Source organism: Cupressus sempervirens, chromosome 4, assembly GCF_028749045.1.
Source record: "Cupressus sempervirens isolate cs-2001-9-10 chromosome 4, ASM2874904v1, whole genome shotgun sequence".
NCBI lineage: Eukaryota > Viridiplantae > Streptophyta > Pinopsida > Cupressales > Cupressaceae > Cupressus > Cupressus sempervirens.
The window spans coordinates 55,853,037-55,879,191 of NC_143121.1; the positions used below are offsets into that span (position 1 = coordinate 55,853,037).

The 26,155-nt window shown below is 35.4% G+C and overlaps 1 pseudogene across 1 annotated transcript; it reads right to left on the reverse strand.

Moving 5' to 3' along the window:
* Positions 1–2,518: 2,518 nt before the first annotated feature.
* On the reverse strand, positions 2,519–24,894 carry LOC149559914 (uncharacterized; annotated as a pseudogene). The gene is made up of 12 exons (XR_016363640.1): positions 24,259–24,894; positions 23,987–24,070; positions 8,812–9,897; positions 8,395–8,705; positions 6,893–8,326; positions 6,377–6,795; positions 5,485–5,770; positions 5,032–5,196; positions 4,859–4,931; positions 4,633–4,712; positions 4,328–4,479; positions 2,519–3,025 (listed from the first exon to the last, which is right to left on the reverse strand). The product of XR_016363640.1 is annotated as an uncharacterized LOC149559914 (transcript).
* Positions 24,895–26,155: the final 1,261 nt, after the last annotated feature.

A 26,155-nucleotide genomic window follows, 5' to 3' on the forward strand; every position in this document is an offset into this window, starting at 1 on the left:
ACTTACTAACTACCTAACATTCTACCCCTTAGTAGGTCTCACAACCTTTATCTAATATCAAATTTAAAAGAATTATTTTATTTATTTATTACTATCTACCAATTTATTAATTACTACCTTAATAATTGTCCACTAACCAATCTATGCCATACGTTTACTAACTCAATATGACCTATAATGTTGTCACCACCCATAATAAATAATGAACTCATTATCTACTTGCTACTCTCACCCCTCCTAACTCTATTTGCTAGTTAGCCTATGGCTTGAGTAAGCAGACCCATCCAAGGTATGCGTATGGGGTGGGTACCAAGTTTTTTTTTTTTTTTTTTACTTGTATATATAAGAACATAGTGGTTGATAGCTTTACATATTCACTCTAGTACATCTTCATGTCTCACGACAATATTAACGAACCATTGATGTTATCTTTCTATATATCTATACTAACATACATGCACACAAAAGCATATATCAAATATTTGGTGTCCCTAATTTCTTGCACATTGCATTATTTTAAAAGGTAAATTAAATTCCATATATATATATATATATATGAATTAGAATTGTCCAATTGACAATTAAATATTGTTTCAACCATTATCAATTTCATGGTCTTCTTTTCCATCACTTGAATTCCTAAGAATGGTTGGTTACTTCTATACATTTACAGGTTACCATTTAATCAAGTTCCAAGCACTATCATTTACTTAATCTATTCATTGGCTTACAAATATTCAATATTACCCTATTCTATTATTCACTAGTTTACCATACCTGCCAAATTGAAGGGTTATCAAATGAATGGTTCCTATGTCCTCACGATCTTTACATTAGCTCACATGTCATCTAACCCATAACTTATCCTTACAACTATTCACCACCCTCCAAAATTTGATTATAAAATCTATCTATGTTGGTTAGTTCATAAGGTAACTATTCATTTATTATTACACCTTTATCTATTTATTCTATACTTATGAGAGTAGTTGATATACTATATATATTATTATCAGCTAAAGCATGCTTTAATTATATAAAGTTTATATATAAACTAAATTCTTAGTGTTGATGTACAAAAATTACACAAGTTAAGGGCATAAACATTTAAACTCATTCATGATATTTTAAGATAATCATATAAGATATATTATCATAAAATATATAAACAACTAAATTCTTACTTCAGAATGATTATAACAACTTTTTTGCTCCACAACAATCTAAACAGCTCTCATTATTATTATTTTTCATATAACTTATTTGTGAAAACTATATTGAAAGATTCCCAAAATTAAATACCAGATGAGATGAGAAAATTTATCAAAAACTAAAAATAAATCTGCAAGTTGATTATCTAATGCTCCTTAAAAATTCTATACGTGGTAGTGTGCTCCCAATTGGTAAAACTTGGCACAAATATTTATGATTGAAAGAAAATTTATTGGTAAGCTAGTGCACCCTCTAGATTATGATGAAAAATCATATGTTTTGCCAATGCTTCTAGACATATGAGTGTGCCTCTCATTAGACAAGGCATACAACTTTAGGGTGGACAAAGAGGGTAGAATATAAGCTTTGATTATTGTCAAGGTTCGTATTATTTTTCTTACATTAAGATGCAATCAAATTAGAATCATTATGAAAGAGCAAAATGATATATGTTGTAGATTAAATTATAAAAGAGTATAACATTATTGAATTTAAATTTTTTTGATATCGCATTTTTTATTTAAATAGTGAGATCCTTAGTCGTGAACTAAGTCATCTTTTGTTGGTATAAAAAAGTGGCATTACATGATTAGCTTCTTTTTAGATCTAATGAAATAGATTTCATTCAATTGTGGGTAGTTACCATCAACTGTAACGATTTTAAGGACAATTATTGGTATAAATTGTCCAAAATATTGGACATTAAACCAACAAGTGTTATAACAATAATTTTCCATCACTCATAAATATTGAATGTGTACAATTGAACAAGCTATACAATCTTGAGGTGGACAAAAAGATTACAATATAATACTCTCATCATTGTCAATATTTGTATTGTTTCCCTTGCACTCTGTGCAATTAGAATTGAATCAATATCAAAGACTAAGACGATTAATTTTAGAGATTAACTCATCAAAGAGTACATAATTATTGATTTTAAGTTTTATTGAGTTCACATTTTCAATTTTGAACAAAAGTTGTATATAGAAAAGCTTCCTACAATAATGTATAGAAAATTAGATTGAGCAGGCTTTTTATATCTTTAATAATTGATGTGAAAATGTGTACAATATAAAAATATTAGAGAAATTCTCACAACACAATTGGTACACGAAAAATTATTTTAGAAAAAAAACACTCCAAAAGCCTAGTCAATGTATTATAATAATAAAAATGATCGCATATCCTTTGAGAACAAATATTTTCCACAAGTATTGAATTTTAGAATAAATATAAGAAGACAACAATATCTATCATATAATTCCAATCATAATGCTCATATAGTAAAATTTGAAAATGCAAACCCATTTTAACGGTACTATCTTTAATAAATAAATAAGCATCCTAAAAGTAATTATAAACTGCCATCTTTTACATTATAAAATTGACATATTATACCAATGAACAAGAAATAGTTAAAATATTAACCTTGTACAGGATGATTGAAGAGATACTCCACAAGCATTCTCTGATGGTACTACTTAATATCCTGAAAAAAACCAGCTCCATATCCATATATTCGACTGCTGCCAAAACAAATCTCTTGCTGGAGTAGAATTTTCAATGCCCACCTTCATTTCACATATTCATGTAAGGCTTTGTAAGGCTTCCTAACACCAATCCCAACTCCTAAAACCATTTTTTTTGAACTATTCAATCCTAAGGATTGCCAAACTGATTTATCCATGTCCTCGCTTGCAAAGATGGATTCTTGCATTTAAAATCATCAACCATTAAAGCACGTCCCATTGCTTGAACAGGGGATCCTTACTTGACCAAGCTCCCGTGTTTGCCATCCAATTGAACTCACCTAAAATTTGACACAAGGAGTTAAACATCTTTCTTTCTTATTAATGGCCGAGCAGATGTTAAACAAATTTTATATATATATATATATATATATATATATAAAAGTAGAATGAATTACAATTATAGTTCAGATATTCAAGTAATTTCAACGTTGGAAAATAAATTCGTGTTTTACATTTCTTTTATGTTTTGTTTTGTGCTTTCTTTTATTCTAATGATGGATTGAAGATGTGCTTTGAAATGTTGATACAAAAGCTACATTTGCAATCTAATCTAAACACACTGCAAATAATTTGACTGATTATAAAAATCTATGACTTGAATAAACCCTTTAATTAATAAAAGGAAGTTCATAATCAGTAATAAAACTCCAACAATAAATAGTATTCCCAAATTCAACACTTAGGGGAAAGGACCGAGTACTTGAACACGTTCCAATAGTTGTGATAGGAGATGTTGATTTGATACCTACACTTATTGACTTAATGCCCAATTATTTTGACAATGTTGTACCAATACTTTGACTATAAAGTTGTTAGTACAATGATGACCACCCAAAATTGAATAAAATGTACTATTGGGTATAAAAATTAATCAATACTGTGATGCCACATCAACTGTGCAAGTATGGGTACCCTTTATGCACGACTATTGGTCTCACTTTTTATTTGGGCTGTTTTGGACAGTATGCTGATGCGGCATCATAATAGGTGATGTGGACTTGAAACCTTAGTTATAAGTAGACAACTTGCCAAATAAGCTGTTGTAAAAAATTGAGAGCGATTTGAAATTTCTACATAAGATTCTGATAAGTTTGAATGTAAGGTGTAGGTATCAAGTCAACAACTCCTATCACAACTATTGGAATGTGTTCAAATACCGGATCTTCTCCCCTATCTAATCTATATAATAAACTAAAGAATAAAACTTTAACAGAAACTGAAAAGTTAAATAGCAGTTACAGAGGGTTTATAACGTCAAAATAGTGAAACCAAATAAACAGATTTAAAAATCTTAAATACTCTGATTGGCTGCACGCTTATTTTGTAAGAACTTTGCAGGCAACTTGATAGAGTTAATATAAGATCTAATCTTGCTATAACTAGTTTAGATCTCATCTTTTAAACATAGATATTTACCAATATCAGTCTTGTGCTAAGCAACAACTCCATAAAGCTTTGTACAGTTCGGGGTGGAATATGGCAGCCACTCCAATTCCCAATAGAACATTGAGGGCGGAAAAATAATGATACTGCCCAATCCCCCCTTTAAAGCATGGTATAATAATAGAGAAAAATCATACCTTAAGTGAGCTTGAATTGTGTATTTTTCTTGCCACGGGTTGCAAGGAGATCAAGATAATGAATGCTCACAAAATGATCTTTATTAGTGGTGTTGGCTCCCTTATTTAATTTCAGAGGTGACCTCTAAATATTATCTGATCCAATGTCATATCTGATTCACATTAAAAACAATACATAAATATCTATCTTATTTTATGAGCCAAGAATCATCTTTAATTGCTAAACTAAATAGTATTAAAAACAATCATTGAACATGACCCTTATTCTAACGAAGGATTCAACTTTGTTTTGTTTTGTTTCAAACCTGCATTGTTAAGGTGCTCCAACAGGTTTTTTTTTAAATCAACCACTGCAGCTTCTTTCTGCTTATCTGACAGTCTCATCCTGTTCAAAAGATTTAAAACATGTATCATACACTGTATATGCACATGTTTCAAAGAGAAAAGCAACCCATATTATTCTAAAGAAAAATCAAACAAACAATGTGTAATGTAAAGATGAACAGAGACTTAACAAAATACGGGACTTACAAAAGTTAAAAGAGTCTTTTGATTTTCTGATGAAATTGAATGCTTCTTAATGAACTCCACGAATAAGATCCCGCTGAGTACAATACTATAAAGAATAAGACTGAGACCTACTAAGAAACAAGAGCCATAATCTTGAAAGTAAACTTTCTCGTGTCAATCAACAAGCTAGTTACCTTTCATTGGATCACGGGCTTATTACCAGGAAACAGAAATGCTTGATGATCAACAATAAAAAAAATCGGACTAATTATTGAGCACATAATATCAAAATTTCTACGCAACATGGACCCCTTTCTGAAATTTTTCACCTCATCCTAAGATGAATCCTTAATCTGCACCTGCACAAAACTTCTAAATGTCAATAAAAAAATGATAGAAATTTAGAAAACTCTTACAATTGAGAATACATCGTGAATTACTGATTCGGATTCAAACTTATCCTTTACTCTGTGTATGGGAAACCAATTTGTTTTACAATTGTAGCAACTCCTTATATAGTAATTCATTGCATATATTTATAATTGTACCACTACAAAAGTCATCATTCATCACAGATGTTTAACATAAACAATACAAGTTTATCCCTGAAATTAATTGTCAGCTTAGAAATGAACAGTCGTGAATACCTTCAAATAGTAGCAGATTTACTTGGTTTAAAATATGCATTTTCTCACTTGGTCTGGTTTGTTTATTCTCAGGCTCCTCCGCGGTCCTCCATCTTTCCCTAAAACTTTGATCATCTTTCTTCTTTTGTTAGGACCTGAGGCAGGCGAAAGGTTCCTTTTATTTCTGGGTACAAGAGATTGCACAACAGTTGTGTCTGGCCGATTAAAAGAAGCTGCTGCTGCATCATTTTGCACAGCCATCAGCTGCTCTTCACATGTCTTTTCACAAGCGTCCAGTTCATGCTTCCTGCACAAGAAGCAAACAAGATCAGTTCATGCTTCCTGCACAAGAAGCAAACAAGATCAGACTATCCATTGTAAAATAATGAATTACTAAAACTTTGAAAGCTCTCTAAAAGCAGTTTTGTGTTCACCTATTATCAATTTTAATTTAATGGTCCAATTATACCTTCGTCTCAATGGCTTACATTCATGATATTCATCAAGAACCATGATTTTAAATATAATGCTTAACATTGTAGATAACTGTTTTGAAAACCAAATTATGAAAAAAAATGTTTAATACAAATTCTAACTTTAAAATGTACAATATATTCATCATTATCATCAGAAGACAATTTTTATTTATTATAAAACCAAATGATCTATCATACATTTGTTATTTTTTTTCTATTTAATCATGATTTCTATTGTTCGTTGCCTTGATTTATCAGTCTCCAACTGATTCAGACTGGGTTACGTTGTGTTTCCATTAAATCTATCCCTCTTAACCTAGAATTCTTCCAATTACACCATCACAAATATATACGGCCTAAGACAATTGAAAAAACATTATGTATGAGAAAAAGATTTACAATTGCTTTAATTATGAAGTTAGCTCCGCACTCGTTACCTTTGAGAAAGCTGATGGAACGCCTCTAGTATTCTCTGCTCTTTGCGGTTCAATAACCACGCCTCTTTCACCTTTACTTCTTTTTCCCCGCAGATTGCCCGAATCTGGTATCGTTTTGCCTGAAGCCAATTCGAACCTTCCGAGAAAATGCCCATCCACAGCCATTTTCCATTACTCATTTCGGTATAAAAATGATTGTCATTATCCGTGGATATATGGAACCATAAGTTGGGATGAACATCTTCTATAAAGAAGCATATCAGACTGGCATTGGCGGCACTCTCCGGCATACTCAATGCTAAGCCTCCCGATGTAAAGAAGCGTGTCAGCGAGTCCACATCAATCACCGCTCTCGTGCATACTATCACTTCCCTTTGCCATTTTTGCACAATATTTGCACTCGCTTCCCTCTGCCATTTCTGCACAATATTTGCAAAAATCATAAGCAACACAAAATCAAATGCCTCGTAATAATTAATAGACTTTTATATTTTTAATTCAACTAATTTCTTTTACCTGAATGTTACTGATGGATGGTTCAATAACTGATCTATCGTTTGCTACGACTAACAGGGCCTCCAATGAATCACTGTGCTCCAAGCTGAACATACACATCCTCTTCGACCACGTATGTACTTCCACTTGTTTCAATGATGTCAATCCTTCTAAACCTTATATCGTATCCAATTTCTGGCATCCCCTTATTCTAAACTCTTTTAGAGAAGTTGCATCTGCTAGACTTGGCAGGGTGTTCAGTTGCATACAGTCATATATTATGAGCGTTTGCAGTGACCTCAAACTTCTTAGACTTCCTATCTTCTCCAATTTGTTGCAGCCTTGCAAATCAAATATCTTTAGAGAAGTTAATTCTGCTAGACTTGGAAGTGTGTTCAATTCTGTACAGGCATATATTATGAGTGTCTCCAATGACCTCAGGCTTTCTAAACTTTCTACCTTCTCCAATTTGATGCAGCTTTCCAAATAACACATCTTTAGACAAGTTAATTCTGCTAGACTTGGAAGTGTGTTCAATTCTGTAGTCAACTATTTGGAGTGTCTCCAATGACCTCAGACTTTCTAAACTTCCTATCTTCTCCAATTTGTTGCAGCCTCGCAAATCAAACATCTTTAGAGAAGTTAATTCTGCTAGACTTGGAAGTGGGTTCAATTCTGTACAGGCATATATTATGAGTGTCTCCAATGACCTCAGGCTTTCTAAACTTTCTATCTTCTCCAATTTGATGCAGCCTCTCAAATCAAACACTTTTAGAGAAGTTAATTCTGCAAGACTGGGAAGTGTGTTCAATTCTGTACAAGCATATACTATGAGTGATTCCAATGCCTTCAGGCTTTCTAAACTTTCTATCTTCTCCAATTTAGACAAGTTAATTCTGCTAGACTTGGAAGTGTGTTCAATTCTGTACAGTCAACTATTTGAAATGTCTCCAATGACCTCAGGCTTTCTAAACTTCCTATGTTCTCCAATTTGTTGCAACCTTGCAAATCAAACATCTTTAGAGAAGTTAATTCTGCTAAACTTGGAAGTGTGTTCAATTCTGTACAGACATATATTCTGAGTGTCTCCAATGACCTCAAGCTTTCTAAACTTCCTATCTTCTCCAATTTGTTGCAGCCTTGCAAATCAAACATTTTCAAAGAAGTTAATTCTGCTAGACTTGGAAGTGTGTTCAATTCTGTACAGGCATCTATTATGAGTGTCTCCAATGACCTCAGGCTTTCTAAACTTATTATTTTCTCCAATTTGATGCAGCCTCTCAAATCAAACACCTTTAGAAAAGTTAATTCTGCAAGACTGGGAAGTGTGTTAAATTCTGTACAGGCATATATTATGAGTGACTCCAATGACCTCAGGCTTTCTAAACTTTCTATCTTCTCCAATCCATAGCCTTCACTAATAAACAACTCTCTTAACAGCGAAGGAACCTGCAGCTGATTTTGAATACAAATTAACATACTTCAATTAAAAAATATTTCAGTTTGCAATGCAAGATACTTACATCCACAGCGGGTTCCCACAAATCTTGTAATCTTTGAGACTCATGAAGTTCTAAAACTCTTAAATTTTTCAATGAAAGCCACGATGGAAATCTTCCGTGCTCAAATCTGTCACAGCCAAGGAAGAGCAGTTCCCTTGATATTTCGCTACATTGCTCATTAATAAAATCTCCTTCGTCAAAAAGAATCTTCAGTCCAAGCAAACCGGGTTCAAGGATACGCTCTCCTTGGCTTGTGTTTAATATGATCTTTCCTTCCCGCGGGTAGCAATTGTCACCAAATGCATCTGCCATCCTCGGACTCGAATTGCTTCCTTTAAGTCAAAATTAAAAATAAGAAATATTGTTATGGCAGGGTCATGGAGGAACTGGTTGCCATGCCAGAATTAATAAAGCAATGAAAGAAAGAACTGACTTCACCTGTTGAGGCTGAATCTCGATAATCTGCTGTTTAGACCAAAGGCGATAGGGAGAGTGTTGATTAGCAATCTCCCTTCCCAGATCCCTCAAATTATCATGCATTCTAATGTAAGTTAATCCTTCTTCTCTGGTTCAACAAGACATTTATTCACAAGCCTTTGCAAACCATGGAGACCATTCCAACCTGATCCGTCCCATAATGCAACGGCCGTAGTGCTACGCACCACAGTGAAGAGACACGCTACATCCAAAAACATCTCTTTGTTCTCTTTATCAAGAGCATCGTAGCTTATTCTGAGCCTCGATTTGATGTCGTCTGGCATTAATTTGGACACTTTGTGTAGCAGAGACTGCCAATAAGCCTCGCTAGACTCCCCATGGAGCTGACTGCCTAAGACCTTGAGTGACAAAGGCAGACCATGGCAAGCGTCTATAAACTTTTGAGCAAGTACCTCGAATCCCAACAATGGAGAGGGTTGTCCAAACGCATGCCAACAGAAAAGCTGATGTGCATGGGCGGGATTGAGTGTTGTAATTTTATATACAGCTGAGATGCCCCACTCTTTAAGCACACGAAACTCTCGTGTGGTAATAATAATCATACTTCCCTGGCCCAGGTTGTCCCTTGCTGGGAGCAGAGCATCTAGTTGGTCTCTGTGATCCACGTCATCTAAAACGATAAACACGGAAATAGACCTCAAACGGCGTCTTAGAATCCCCTTGCCTTGTTCTACATTTTTAATATCATTGCTATCAAGGTCGAGGTCCTTGAGAAGCTCCTTTTGTTTCTCATACATACGGTCTTTTGCAGCTTCACTAACATCAAAAACAAAACTTGACAACTTCATAGTGGAACTTTTTTCATTATAGAGTTGCTTTGCAAGGGTGGTTTTTCCTACACCACCCATTCCCCAGATCCCCACAATTTGTGTTGGTCCAGCAGCGGCAGATTGAAGTGCAATTTTGTTATGAAAGTCTTGTTGCAGTTCATCCAAACCCAGGGGATGCTTGGCAACATCTAATCTCACCTCATTCAGCTCTTTCAATACACGATTCACCACATTTATCACCGCCTTCTGCTCGTCACTCGTCACTGGACAATCAACATTTGGAACAAAGATAAAATTTTAAAAAGATGAAATTTTTGTGAGCTGAATCAAACAATTTTTTAATCGATTTTATAAAGTAAAATTTAAAAGACTATAGCCCCTCATAGAGCTGTATGATTTGGAATGTCCTCTTAGAAACATAACAAGGTCAAATTTAATATATACTATACGAAATACATCTATTTTATTTTAATTTAAGATTAAATTTATATTATATTATATTTAATTTTTTTTTTAAATTATTTTATTTTATTATATTAGTTTTTAAATATTTTAATGTTTATATAAATTTTGAAATTAGTTTTTTTTAAATGATTAATTTTTACAATAAATATTTTTCTTATTTTATTTTAAGAAATATATTGACTATTAAATATGCATATGCTTATGTATAAATGTATTTTATTTTTAAAAATATAATAAATATTAAATATTTATATGTATATGTATAAATTTTTAATCTTAATTAGTTAATTTATAAATGATTTTCTAGTTTAAAATATGAATATTCTTTAGTGTATGAGGGTCATATGTGGTGTATAGTAGGAGTTGTATAGACATTTCTTATATTTTGTATCTTGTCAATAATGATTTGTTCATATTTTTATAATACGTTTTGTTCTAAATGGGGAGATACCTAAAGTTAAACAAGAAATATTATTGCATCAAAAGTTAAAATAGATCACACATTTTTCAGGCATCCAACCACATCCAAAGATTATCACATGATCTCCACTTATTGTTCAAATGTAGTACGAGTACAATAAGTATAGGCAGGAGAATTCATCAAAGTCATTTGTAGCTCTTATTAGTCCCTGACTTTTACTGAACTATTTTTTCTTTTTTTCTTTTTGTTGTTGCATTCCCCTATATTTTTTTTCTCAGGAAGCATTGACGATATTGTAAAGTTTGAGGGCTAAGATTGAAAAAACCTATTTATTAAATGCAAATTCCAAATTTCCTATTGGCTAAGCCTATTTTAGCCAGGGTTCTTATGATTTTTTGAGAGATTGTGAATTGTATTTCATTATTCACATTGCTGAGTACCAGGTATTCAAGCTCTGGAATTGAAGCTAAAGACATGAGGTATATAGGTATCTTTCCCTCCCGCCAAAGATATGGCTGTATTTGTTTCGGATGTTTAGTCTGGTATTAATGCAATGGTTTTTAGCAGCGATTTACAGGGGTCCATTTATCAGAAATGAATTTAAACAATAATTGATGGTGTTTTTGCACAGATTTTTTGTGGGTTGAGAGGAAAAGTTTCCATGTCCTCGTGGATTCCAGTTCATATTTATCAAACACAGAAAGGACACTACATACCAGTGGTGCTGCGTGAAGTATCCCCGACAGGATATTTACCTCTTAAACACCAAAATACTTAAAACTTCAAAGGTTTGGCAGACATTTCGTCAAACAATTAACAATCGAGCTCTGATACCACTGTAATGACCCTAGCTATAAAGGTCACTAAATTCCAACAATGTACTGTGGCAATTCGTCAAATAGTTTGCAAACAGGCTCTGATACCACTGAAGTATCCCCGACAGGATGATTGACTCTTTAAGCACTAAATTTCTTAAATCTTCAGAGGTTTGACATTTCGTCAAACACTTTGCAAACAAGCCACTGTAATGATCCTATCTAAGAAACAATGTTTAAACTGAAACTGTACTATAAATGTGCCATACCATTAAATGGAAAGATATCTCAGTTAATTTACTGAATGTGATGGCTATAACAATTGCAGTAGTAATACCAACAGTATTTTCTTATTTCCGTTATTGGTCTTACAAATTTAAATAATGTACCTAGTTTTCAAATGATAGAAACAACATCAAAAAAACCTGAGATTTATTGCTTTCATGGATTCCGACAGATTTCGTATCAGTCCTTTACTATCTGGGAATGCATTTCAACCTGGTGCACGGGTCTCTACTCCAACTGTCCTGGGTTCACTATCTCCTTGCAATTAAAACCTTCAAGTCAGAATCGATCTGATTCCTGATTGCTGTATTTGATTGTTTCCATAATCGTGACTTGCTGAAGGGTGCCCAAACTGTTAGTCATTAAATCCGCTGGATGTCAGAAGGTCTGTGGATCGCAAGAGATGGAAGCCGATATAAAAGATCTCCTATACCTCCGCCTTCTGTAAAATTGGTTTCAATTCGGGAGACAAGCTTGCGAATATTCTGACGTTGATTCCGTTAGCTCCTTCGGTCTTGCTCCAGAGATGATGCGTCTTCAACAATTTAATATGGATCGACAATTGTATCCACTTCAAATGCGGCAGTCTCCGTCTAGTGATCTGGCCTTAGGCCCGAATCTATGCCCCGATGTAATGACTGGAACTCGTCTTCAAATGCCCACAAATCTTCAATCCTGCGACTACTTTGAATACATGATTGACATGCAAGAGTTCCCAATTCCGGCAATAGGAATGATCTTCGAATAATGACTGGCATGAGAAGAGAGGCGCCGCAGATTTGATTCTTCGGGAATTAATTCATTGTTTGCAGTCACCTTTTTAAATTAATCCCTCGAACTCTCTGACCTTTGATCAACAAACGCCTGGCTTGCAGTTTTTTCCAATTCCGCTAGGCTTTGTGCAACTATTTCGACTTCCTAAAATGATTCGGCTTGGTCCTGCTCCTAATCCCGACTTCAATGACGTTACTTGTAACCTGATCTCTGTAATCGCCCTTGGTTCAGACTTCGTTCTTAGCAGTATTCGGAAAGGGCTGGCTGAAAGGAAAGTCTTGGAAACTCATTTTTTTGGCCTTCAATCCGCTCACACTGCAACTTCCTATGGAGTCGTCTTATTCCTAAATAGGAAACTCCAATTTTACAAATCCTTAACTTGTTTTCTCAGAATGATCCTCCAAAATGGCCTCAGGCCACAAATTCTGCCGTGATGAAATGACTGCAACGTCACCTCCAATCTGCAATAATTCGGATGATATTTCACACCCTCAAAATCGCGTACCAATTGAGAGTTATCGTTCTCAATGGCCAACTGTGACAATTGCCGAAACCCTAGGTTTCCACAATGCACCTGTGATTGAATCACAATCTGAAAACAAGAGAGATAACACAACTGTCTGATTCGAATGGAGCCCCGGGGTGCCTATTTATTCTTTTCCCTCCATCCTCTCCAGAGACTTCTAGAACTTTTTTGATCTTATCCCTCAAGTGACTTTATTAAATACTCCAAGTCACTTTATTAAATATAAAGTTACTTATTTAATAATTATTTATTTAATTAAAATAACTAATTAGTCGTCCTTGGACAACCATTAATTAAATTAATTAAATCGAACTGTCACCAGAAAATTGGGGACATGACAGTCCGCCCTTCCTGAAATTGCTTGTCCCCAAGCAATGGCTGAACCATGAACCAATCAGTATGCCTGGGTCCCAAATGTAAATCTGTGTATCATCCCAATCCTCATCATACTCCCGTGGAGAAATCATCAATACCAGTAACTGAGAAACTGTACCCAACATCCAAACAACTGACACTTCTGATGAGATCATCTGAAAACCAACCGTAGATGTCAGTAGAAGAAAACATTCTGCGGAACTCAAGCTAACTGAAACATCAACTCTATCAAAACTCAAGCTCCTGTCAAAATGACACCTGCACCCAACTGCACTGTAGATATGACAACAGCCATAGGTGCCTGAATCACTGCCATCAAATCCAATCTCTGAAAAACTACTCCAGGTGTGTCGATGCGGCAAGCCGAGTAACTTGCTATTACCAGTTTTATCTTCAAAAGATGGTGCCAATCTATCCCCTAATGGATGATAAGAAACTGGAGCCAATCTACATCTGCATGAAATAAAATCTTCTATCTCTGTGTCAAAAGAGAAATGATGAGCGTACCCTACCATATAATGCCGGTAAGATCCTCCAAATTCTGCTACTGGCTCATCATCACTGAACTGGAAATCAACAGATGGCTCCATTTTCTGACTCCAAGTGACTGTAGGCTGGCTAGGATCCCGTGCATTCTGCTCAACAAACCCCTCCTCAAGATCCCTGTGAGGTAGCATAGTAGAAAGGACCCCTATAATCTTCTCAACCAATCTGCAAATAACACTAGTATCTTGGATGAGAACACCCTCTGTCACCTTATGCGAGTCCAAATGAACACATGCACTATCCAACAAATACTCCATGAACGGTTTAGTGCAGTAAAAATTATACGAGGAAGCATCAATATACTTCCCTGCACACCACAACTGATCCTCCTATGAAGGTGGCATACCCCACTGTACCACACTATCAACTAACTGAGAAGAATCAATTTGGAAACTTGACTCTACCGGTATCCCGAACTCATTAAGACCAACTTCTTCCAAACCCTGAACATGTGTGTCAGTCTCAACAATAAGCTCCTCAAAAGCAACTGTAGGAGTGTACTTACCATCATCTACCTCAGTAGTCAAATGAACTGGGTCTGGGGCTGGTTTTGACCGCAAATGCTCCAACTCCACGGTCACCTCCTTCAACTGAAACTGCGACTTCCGTAGATCTCGCTGTGTGTCCTCTAATGCCTCAGTAGTCGCTATGAGCTCTTGGGAAAGCTCACTCACCTCCTCTTCACGATCCAAGAGTGCCTCATATGCTGTACTTCCCCACTCAACCAAGTGATCACGGTCGGCTACCAATCGTAAATAATCCTGCTTCAAAATCCGAACAGCTTCACGCAAGGCATGAATCTCTGCCAAAGGAAAGTAACCACCGCTGGACTCATCTGTCATAGAAGAACCCCAACCAGTAACCGCCAACAACTGACGAGCAGTATCAAAATGCTCACAAGCAATAGTAATGTCTCGCTCACTAACTTTCAACTGGCTAACCACATGATGGCTCTGGCTAGACTGTCTTCTATAAACTCCCTCCGACGCATTGCTTAAAGGAGTATCCTCAAAGATACTGGTCTCTGGATTATTATCATCCATATTTTTCGAATCGACTTCAAAACTCATATCAACATCTAGAGTGTCAAAATCTGTAGTCCTGCTATCAAGCTCTTCTGTACTTAAAGAAACTGTCGAAGAAGCTGTGTCTTCAAAACTGTTCACTTCATTCTCCCGAATGTCATCAAGGTCAAAACGATCCTAGGACTCATCTGTACATGCTTCCAAATATGAAAAGTCTTCAACACCTTTCAGCAAGAATGGTCGTCTACATATATGAACCAAGCCCAATACCGGTGTATAAAAACCAATACCAACATCGGACAAGCTGCTGGCACTAGGAAAGACAACACCGTGTATTCTGCTAATTAAATCCATGATAGCACTCAAACAAACATTGCTACTATTAAGTGTTAAAGATCTCCAGTTAACTAAACCCCAAATGCCCCTGAAACATTCTTGAGTCCATATCCGTAAACGAGGAACAGTTGGTAACTCAAGCAAACTACTTACCTGAGTAATGTGACCAATACCAATTAACTTCACATACCTGTCTGCCATTGTCCTTGTATCCTGGATGTGAATGCGAGATGAACTCGTAGCATTATCAGCTACCATATATGATCCGTCAAATGTAGAAAGCTGAGTGTTAGACGTACCAGATGAAATTAAACTTAGCTCCATGCCATGCTCATTCTCATGTCTCTCCCAGTCCTGTAATGCCAAAGTTGCTCGAGTGTCCTCAAGCTCGCAAGAAAGCTTGACAACTTCCTCCTCCTTCCTCCTCAAGGCATCTAAATAGTCTTTGGCAAGGCTTAGAAGATGGTCAAGATCTGATAGAAGATGCAAATAGCTCAGCTTCGTCATCCCCATTCCTTCACCAATTGCATGTAAGTCACAGCAGGAAGAATTTGCCTGAACTCCCTTATGTCTTCCTTGTAACTGAATCATCTGGATGTGCTCTTCTAACATCTCCCGCATTCTGTCATAATGAGATAAAGAAGCCACAATACTATCTTTGCTTACCTTCAGTTGGCTGGACAAATCTTGTGAAATACTACCAGTCTCATCCGCATGTGACGAAGCCTCTAACTGAGCCTGGTACTCTCTGTCAGCAAAATCATGAATGCTCGATGTCTGCTCATTTTCTCCGGGTATCTCATCACCATGCACAATGACATCTTTATCGTCATCTGAACTCACTTCACTGAAAACATTGCTTGTCGGAACCAAACTACCTTGAGTACATGAGACATCACCTTTGGGAAACTCGTATTCAACTGTCTCAACTTGAGTGTCAAGTTGACAATTACTGTCCATCAGCGCAATGTCCTTCACCGCTTCTTCCTGTGACCGAACTGAAGCCTCTGACTGGTTGCACACTTGTTTCTCGAACTCCTCATTAAGGTTCCTAGTAGCATCTCTCATTGTATCTGTCAACGCTTCGTGAGAAGATTCGCCAAAACGAAATCCAGTTGATTTACTCACCTTAGCTGGGACGGACAGCCTGTCAAGCATACGGTGGTGTTTAACCAACAGTTCAGACATGTTATGTTTGATCTTTCTGAGCTCATCCTGAATACCTGAATAGTCCTCCTTTCCACAATTCCGACTCTGAATACTCTATCTATTACTTGTCCGAGATTGTGTCCTTGGAGACTTTGTGCTGTACCTGTCCATCTTAGTTGAAGTAGAGTGCTGATCACTCATGTAATTCGGTTCTCACCCCACAGGATGGCAAGAAAACCGCTCTGATACCACTGAAGTATCCCCGACAGGATATTTACCTCTTAAACACCAAAATACTTAAAACTTCAAAGGTTTGGCAGACATTTCGTCAAACAATTAACAATCGAGCTCTGATACCACTGTAATGACCCTAGCTATAAAGGTCACTAAATTCCAACAATGTACTGTGGCAATTCGTCAAATAGTTTGCAAACAGGCTCTGATACCACTGAAGTATCCCCGACAGGATGATTGACTCTTTAAGCACTAAATTTCTTAAATCTTCAGAGGTTTGACATTTCGTCAAACACTTTGCAAACAAGCCACTGTAATGATCCTATCTAAGAAACAATGTTTAAACTGAAACTGTACTATAAATGTGCCATACCATTAAATGGAAAGATATCTCAGTTAATTTACTGAATGTGATGGCTATAACAATTGCAGTAGTAATACCAACAGTATTTTCTTATTTCCGTTATTGGTCTTACAAATTTAAATAATGTACCTAGTTTTCAAATGATAGAAACAACATCAAAAAAACTTGAGATTTATTGCTTTCATGGATTCCGACAGATTTCGTATCAGTCCTTTACTATCTGGGAATGCATTTCAACCTGGTGCACGGGTCTCTACTCCAACTGTCCTGGGTTCACTATCTCCTTGCAATTAAAACCTTCAAGTCAGAATCGATCTGATTCCTGACTGCTGTATTTGATTGTTTCCATAATCGTGACTTGCTGAAGGGTGCCCAAACTGTTAGTCATTAAATCCGCTGGATGTCAGAAGGTCTGTGGATCGCAAGAGATGGAAGCCGATATAAAAGATCTCCTATACCTCCACCTTCTGTAAAATTGGTTTCAATTCGGGAGACAAGCTTGCGAATATTCTGACGTTGATTCCGTTAGCTCCTTCGGTCTTGCTCCAGAGATGATGCGTCTTCAACAATTTAATATGGATCGACAATTGTATCCACTTCAAATGCGGCAGTCTTCGTCTAGTGATCTGGCCTTAGGCCCGAATCTATGCCCCGATGTAATGACTGGAACTCGTCTTCAAATGCCCACAAATCTTCAATCCTGCGACTACTTTGAATACATGATTGACATGCAAGAGTTCCCAATTCCGGCAATAGGAATGATCTTCGAATAATGACTGGCATGAGAAGAGAGGCGCCGCAGATTTGATTCTTCGGGAATTAATTCATTGTTTGCAGTCACCTTTTTAAATTAATCCCTTGAACTCTCTGACCTTTGATCAACAAACGCCTGGCTTGCAATTTTTTCCAATTCCGCTAGGCTTTGTGCAACTATTTCGACTTCCTAAAATGATTCGGCTTGGTCCCGCTCCTAATCCCGACTTCAATGACGTTACTTGTAACCTGATCTCTGTAATCGCCCTTGGTTCAGACTTCGTTCTTAACAGTATTCGGAAAGGGCTGGCTGAAAGGAAAGTCTTGGAAACTCATTTTTTTGGCCTTCAATCCGCTCACACTGCAACTTCCTATGGAGTCGTCTTATTCCTGAATAGGAAACTCCAATTTTACAAATCCTTAACTTGTTTTCTCAGAATGATCCTCCAAAATGGCCTCAGGCCACAAATTCTGCCGTGATGAAATGACTGCAACGTCACCTCCAATCTGCAATAATTCGGATGATATTTCACACCCTCAAAATCGCGTACCAATTGAGAGTTATCGTTCTCAATGGCCAACTGTGACAATTGCCGAAACCCTAGGTTTCCACAATGCACCTGTGATTGAATCACAATCTGAAAACAAGAGAGATAACACAACTGCCTGATTCGAATGGAGCCCCGGGGTGCCTATTTATTCTTTTCCCTCCATCCTCTCCAGAGACTTCTAGAACTTTTTTGATCTTATCCCTCAAGTGACTTTATTAAATACTCCAAGTCACTTTATTAAATATAAAGTTACTTATTTAATAATTATTTATTTAATTAAAATAACTAATTAGTCGTCCTTGGACAACCATTAATTAAATTAATTAAATCGAACTGTCACCAGAAAATTGGGGACATGACACTGCGGGCAAACGAAAGGGCAAATAGAGCAGCATCAGATGGAAAAATAATGGTTCTCACATTCAGAATTTTAAGACACTGATGATGTCTGTCCAGGGCTTGGATTCTTGCATTCATTATACTAACATCGTAAAAAGGCCTGGAAGCAACAATACATGAGGTATCCAATTGATAATGATTTCGAAAAGCTTCGGCAATTGTTAGGCCTTCGTAATGGAGAAGATGAATTCAAGAGTAGTTTGAAGACTTTAAAAAACATTTCACATCTTTTGCCTTGTTGAATAGTGGCGTCCGTAGAGGTAGGGCCATCTGGCGTTGAAGATTGAAAGCCGTCAACTGCAGACCTGAAAGCTATATCTGAAAGATGGAGTGCAAGATTGTCGCCCCCCATTTTTCTTAGCCCTGACTGGCCAAGCCTTGTTCCCTCTTAAACCTCTATGCTCTTCTACTTTTGTCATTAAATGTTTATGACCATTCAGAATGTCTATCTCAGATTAATTTCATTTTTCTTTTTTCTTTTTTAAAGCTAAGGTGGCAGAGGCACCATATAAATATATATAAATAGAAATATACCGGATTCAAGGGCTCATTAGGGAAAGAATTCGGAAAGAAAACTCCAATTCATAGCCGATACAAAAGAGCAGATCAATATCAATTACATTCACATTGACAAGAAAGATTCCTAGGCAGCAGCATAAAGCTCTTTATCCGCATCAATAATGTGTGCTAAATCTGGAAAGTCTGTCACATGGATACTTAGTCTTGCGGAATCAAGATCAATGCCATCGGATCCCCATTTTGCTAAAAGATCGGCAGCCAAATTTCCTTCTCTGTAAGTATGTGAAATGAGGCAAGAATGAAACGAGTCGATCAAATACCAGATTTTAGGCCTGATATATTTGATTCTCTAGTTAATGATTTGTCTCTTGATGCAAGCATTAATGATGAGGGTGGAATCACCTTCAATATGAATCACTTTTAATTTCAAGTTCTTGGCTGAAACCAAACCATAAAGTAATCCAAGTGCCTCTGCTGTATTGTTTGTGCTTGAGGGTAAAGAGAGGCATTTGAATGCAAGAACTTCACCCAAATGGTTTCGTAAACACATGCCACAACCAGCTTTTCCGGGATTGCTTCTCGAAGATCCATCGAAGTTCATTTTGATACAGCCATTGGTCGGAGGTAGCCACTTGATTTGAGATCTGTCAACATGGTTGTTTAGAGGAGAGGAGGCCATAAATGGAAGGATAGAAATGTGGTTCCATCTTTTAAGGATGGAGTTATCCCATTGGGTGAATCTATAGTTGCTGATCTTATCTTTGACACGAGCATTGACCACTTCTGAAATTGACTTTTCTAAACCCTTAAGGACCAAATCTAAAGAATTGGTAACATTTCTAAATATTCGTTTGTTACATTCCCACCAAATTGCCCAAATGACAAGTGCAGGGGAACATTTCCAAATGCAAGCAAAGAAGGATTTAGAGAAGAGGATCAGCCAAGATTGAAACAATTCCCACAATGTGTATGGTAGGGGCATCGAAAGGTTAAGTTTTTGCATGACAAAGTTCCAACATTATTGGGCAAAAGAACATTGAATAAATAAATAGTCTACAATTTCCACATCTTCACTGCATAAGACACATTGAAAAGGCTGCGATATGTTAAGTTTTTGGAGCCTATCACTGGTTAAAATTCTTTTCCGAAGTGCAAGCCAAGCAAAGCAACCTGCCTTGGGCAAAACTGTATTATTCCAGCAGAAAGAAAATGCCCGTTTTATTGTTTCATGCTGCTCCACCAGTTTCAAAGCTCGGTATCCAGCTTTAATGGAGTATTCACCATTTGGAGAAGGGGCCCAAATCAAGACATCATTTTCACTATTCAAGAATATCTTTCTTGCTGTCATGACTTTGAACAAATGTTGTTTGTGACTATAAGAAATTAGTAAAATAAAGGGGATCTTTCCAAAGACTTTACCAGAGAATCTTTCAACAGCCAGGACATACTCTATCAAAAATTCACCCCAATTGTTTTTGATTATGTGAATAACATCTCTCAAATCATTATCATAAGAGAATGAAGGCAAACCATGCGAGGAATCCTCCCAAAATTTCACCGATTCACCATTATGCACCTCCCAAGAGACAAAGTTTGTAATGATATCCCTTGAAGATATCTGAAAATTCCACATGGCTGAACCATTTGGGGGATCAGCAATAGTTATAATTCGATTAGAATCTAGAGAGTCTAAATATTTTCCTTGCATAATCTTACACCATTTACTTTCGGGATTCCTTAACATCCTCCAAACGAGCTTGGCACCAAAAGCGATGTTTCTCTTGCTTATGTCATGTAAATCAATTCCACCACTGTCTTTGTCATAAATCATTTCCTTTAATGAGATCAAAGGGACTTTCTTCTCATCAAACATATTGCTGTTCCAAATAAAATTCCTTATAATTTTTTCAATCTGCTTGATAATACCAGCTGGGGCTTTTAGGACAGACATAGAGTAGTTTGGAATAGAAGCTATGACAGATTTGACTAGCATAATTTTTCTGGATAGAGAAAGCCATCGATATGTCCAATTAGAGATCTTACTCTTGATCTTGTTTATTATCAGCAAATAAAGGGATACCGAGATATAATGATGGTGGTTGTTCTTGAGAGAAACCAAGAATATTGATCAATTTTCTCGAGATCGCAGGATTGGTAAAGAAAATATATACTTTTGACTTTTGAACATTTACCGTTTGTCCCGAGACTTCAAGATTAAAAATTATCTGCTGAAAACACTACAGCTGAAAAGATGTAATTATAGCCTGTTAGTGAGAAAGATAATTATTTGAATTTTGCAAATCAAAATAGAAATGTAAATAGATGCTTCTGCAGTCCATAATTGGGCAGAAACTCTATTTTCCTGTCTCCAAATTGTCATAGTTCACACTCTATCCAGCCCCAATTCGTCTGAAATCAAAAAACCTGAGCTTTTTTGTTTAGCACAACCTTGATTTTCTCTATCCGACCTGAATAATTTGCCTTCGTTATGGCATGATTGCTCAGTTGCAGAGAAGCCATTAAAACCCTCAAGCATACCTCAAATTGACACGAAGTTTCCGGAATAAAGCTAAGCCTTTTTTTTTTGGTTATTTGTTTGAGTAAAGAAAAAGTTCAAACAACCCCAATTTTCTTAACTTTCAATCAAAGAAGTTTCAATCGGGCAAAGCATTTGGTCATTAGATTCATTTTCCCTTTCTTTTTGGCCCCAACACTTGCCTTTCTCTTGACAGCAACATTTAGGGTTTCGATTTTGACAGCGGCATTTGATACTTTGCCCATGTCAAAAAAATCTATGGGCATGGTTATTTTTCATCCACAAAACCCTAGTGCCTCAACATGCCGATCCTCTTTTATTTTTTCCAAAATCTTAGCAATGCTTTCAAATTTTATCTATTCCTATATTTCTTTATTTTATTTTTCGTAAATAAGTCCTTATGGAGCTGAGCAAAAGGAACGACTCTGTTTTAATTTGAAATCCTCTTTTAAAAAATTACAATTTTTAATGAAGATATCGCGCAATTTTTTAATGAAGATGTCGTCCAGAATGATATTTCAAACAATTGTATATTTTAAAAATAGATTTTTTAATATTTCAATGAATAAAGTTTTTATATCTACATTTTTTTGGAAAATCGATATAAATTATAAGTATGCAATTTTTATTTATTAAGATTTAATAAATATAAAAGTATTAATTATTTCAAATAAATAAATTATATAAATTCATACAAAATTTTGTGGCATAAGAACATCTCAATAAATATGTAGGTGCATTTTGTAACATAATACTAACTTCTCTTTTCTTGAGATGATTTATTTACTTTTGAAAAATACACATTCTATATATATTATATAACCTAAATATCATATAATTTATAATATTTATATTAAATTCATATATAGAGGAGCATGTATTATAACCACATAATGAAGAATGATTAAATTCATAGGTCTACCTATGTCTCATCTGAGACTTTCATGTCAATTTACAAAGTATTATACCTCAATGAAATGAGGGTTTCAACAAAAATCTATGCAACTAAGACATAAATACACCAAGACAATAAAAGGGATTAAAATATTTCATAACACTAAAAAATTATAAATCAAATGCCATAATTTTTAAAGAAGCAACTTCACTACACTTTGACCATTAAACAAATGTATCTTCTTTTTTAGTCAAAAGGCAAGGAAGCTCTTGCTAATACAAAACGTAAGAAGAGAAGAAACACCATTACAAATTGATACATAATATTTAAAATGGTCCATAGGATAAGTTGAGGCTTTGCTATAACTTGAGGTGGATAGAAAAGTAAACAAATAAAATTGGGTTGAACGACTGACCAAAAAATATTAAATTGTATATCATTAATCAATCTAAAGAAGCAAATATATTATCTAGTAAAACAGAAAATATGCTTGAAAATAAAACTCGTTTTCTTAAAAGTGATTCAAATTTTCAAAAGTTTAAAAGTGATTTAAAATTTTAATTGTGTAAAAGTACATATCCATGTCAAAGAGTTGGGTTAAAGAGTACACTACTACAAGAGTAGATTGGGGTGAGGAAGGTACAACAAAGGGAAGAAAAGAGAACGAAGCTAGAGTTACTGAGTTATTGTTGTGTCTTATTTATTTGTTTGTTGTAGTAAATCTATTTTTTCAAACCAAGAATGTTATCTATAAATAAAAAATACTTCTTTATTTAGAAATTTCGTAATATCTTTTAAATAGAAAATTTAAAGATAAATATATTACAAGAATATAAATATAAGCTTCTTCTTTGATTGTATCAATGTTTTTAGCATCAAATTTCATTTGAAAAAAGAACTTATATTTATATTCTGATGAATTGTAATAATCTGATTACGTAATCTCAAATATTAAATATTAAAATATTATTACATAATTAAATTTAAAAACACTTTAAATTAATTTACTCTTAAATGAAAGTACAGAAATATTTTATTATTATTATTCAAACTATATCACAATACTTAGAGTGCAGTAGACTTATTACAGAAATTTATAATCCACTATATACATATAAGATATAATTTTATTTTATTCTAAAATCAATTTGAAAACTTGAATATATTTACATATACTTTTATATGAATACAATTCATTAGGATTAGGGCATCATAACCATATGAGGACAAGCCAGGCATCTACATAACTATATTGGCTTTCTACTTCATTAGGATTAAGGCATCATGTTTGTGGCAACAACTACAAACTAAACGCTGACACTAGCAATATATGGATTTGATGGGCTACATGTTGGAGAGATTTTATTTTGTACTAACCTTTGATTATTAATTATCTCGCCGTTATAGAAGGAAGCTTTATGTAGAGCCAACTTCCAGCTTTGAAGCAATTTTGAGCTGTACCTGCACAGGTGGAAAACAATACAAGCACAATGGAACAAACTTAACTACTGATATATGACAGATAAAAAGACTAAAATATTAATAATTAGAACATAAGATAATAATATATTTCTAATTTTAATTAATTAAGATTTAGGGTCAAACAAGAATCCAGCAGACAATACAGAGGAATAGTATTTGAGGTTTACCTGACCTTCACTTCATACTGGGAGAAGGCATCTGCATAAATCCCTTGTCCTTAAATCGCCCATCTTAGATCCGAGGGCTCAACATGGTAGAAAATGGGGATAAATTTGATTTGGGGTAATTGCAATATACATTCCAGCTCAGCCAAACACCAAGGGGACGGTGCATAATTTTTAGAGAAAATAGCTATATTGAGCGAAGCATTACTCATTGCGTCTTCTAGGGTTCCAGGGAAGAAATCCCCAATCTTGAATGCATCTTTATCCAGAAAGACTCTGAGTCCAGTGGAATTTAATTTACTATAAATAGCGGTGGCTAAACCGTGTTTCACATCACCCCCATGATGATTTATAAAGACATCGTAGGGATACTGTGAGGAGGATGATTCAGCAGGAGCAAAAGGGGTGATCATTAGACTATCAAAAGGGCCTGCCATATAAATAAATACAAATTGAAACAAATAAGAACGCTGAAATGCTTGAAAGCCTTAAGGGCGAGTGCTTGTTGATATAAATTAAATTGAGGCGAACAGAAACCAGGAGCAGAGCTGAGGGGCAAAAATGTTGATGCAGAAATGCGTGATAAACAAAAGGCAAATCCAACGGAGATATTTAAGAACAGAGAGGCAAATAGCCAAAAAACGGGAAGGAAAAGGACAGGAAAGCAAGGGAGTAAAGAGAGGGAAGTATCGAGAGAAATGCGGAGAGAAGAATGACTGGATATCATTTCATGCTGGAAAAATGCAGGAAAGGAGGAAGGCAGTAGGCGGCTTCTCTGGCCTCTTGTATGACTTCGGGGGTTTTTGAAAATATAATATAAGGGAGAAGTTATCTCTCTTTTTCTACGAGTCCTCTTGGATGTACATTATTAGGGGAGAGGTTCTCTATTTGTTTTATAAATTTGTATGGGGTATTTTTGAGTGTGTAATATTAAGGGAGAGGTTCTTTGTTTTTTTACAATTAGAGAAGAGTATTCTATATTTAATCATGTTCTAATTGTTGTCATAATAGTAATTGTTTTATTTAATGTTCATATTGGTTAGTTTAGTAGTCAATACTATTGATAGTATTGTACCAATAATTTTGACATTCAAGTTGTTTTTGCTACTGATGGCTACTCATAATTGAATGAAATATATCCCTTGTTTTAAAAAGCAACCAATCGTGTGATACCACATCAGCTACACAAATATGAGGGTCCTTAATGCACTATGATTGGTCTCGCCTTTTTTGGGATTGTTTTGGACACTTGGCAAAAAACATGTTGATGTGATATCATATTTAATGATATGGCCATGAAACCTTAGATATAAGCAAGGTATCTACCAAGTAAGTTGAAAAAACAATGACTAGTTTGAAATTCATGTAAGATTTTGAGAAACCTGAAGTTAGGGTGCTCAGCTCTCGGGTACCCTCCCCTAGGTAAGAAGTTAAGATGGAGAAAATATGTGCAGAGGATTTAATGAAGAGGTTTTAGTAGTTAAGTGTCTTAACTTCACATTTCTTAAAATCTTACATGGAAATTTCAGACCACTCTCAATTTCGTACAACAACTTACATAGTAAGTCCCTTGCTTATAACTAAGATTTGAAGGCCATGACATCAAATATGGCATCATATTTTTTGCTATGGTGGCCAAAACAACCCAAAAAAAAGGTGACATCAATACTTGTGTAAAATGTAGACCCATACTTGTGCACTTTATGTAACATCACATGATTGGTCGCTTTTTAGAACTAAAGGATACATTTCATTCAATTATTGGTGCAATGTTGTAAAAGCTAGCACTTGCACCTAAAGGAGTTGCAAGGGATACTTCGATAGGTGCTTGATTCTAAAGCTCTACATAATAAAAGTGTAATTATACAAATATGTATAGTCTTGGAAAGTAGTTGTCTAC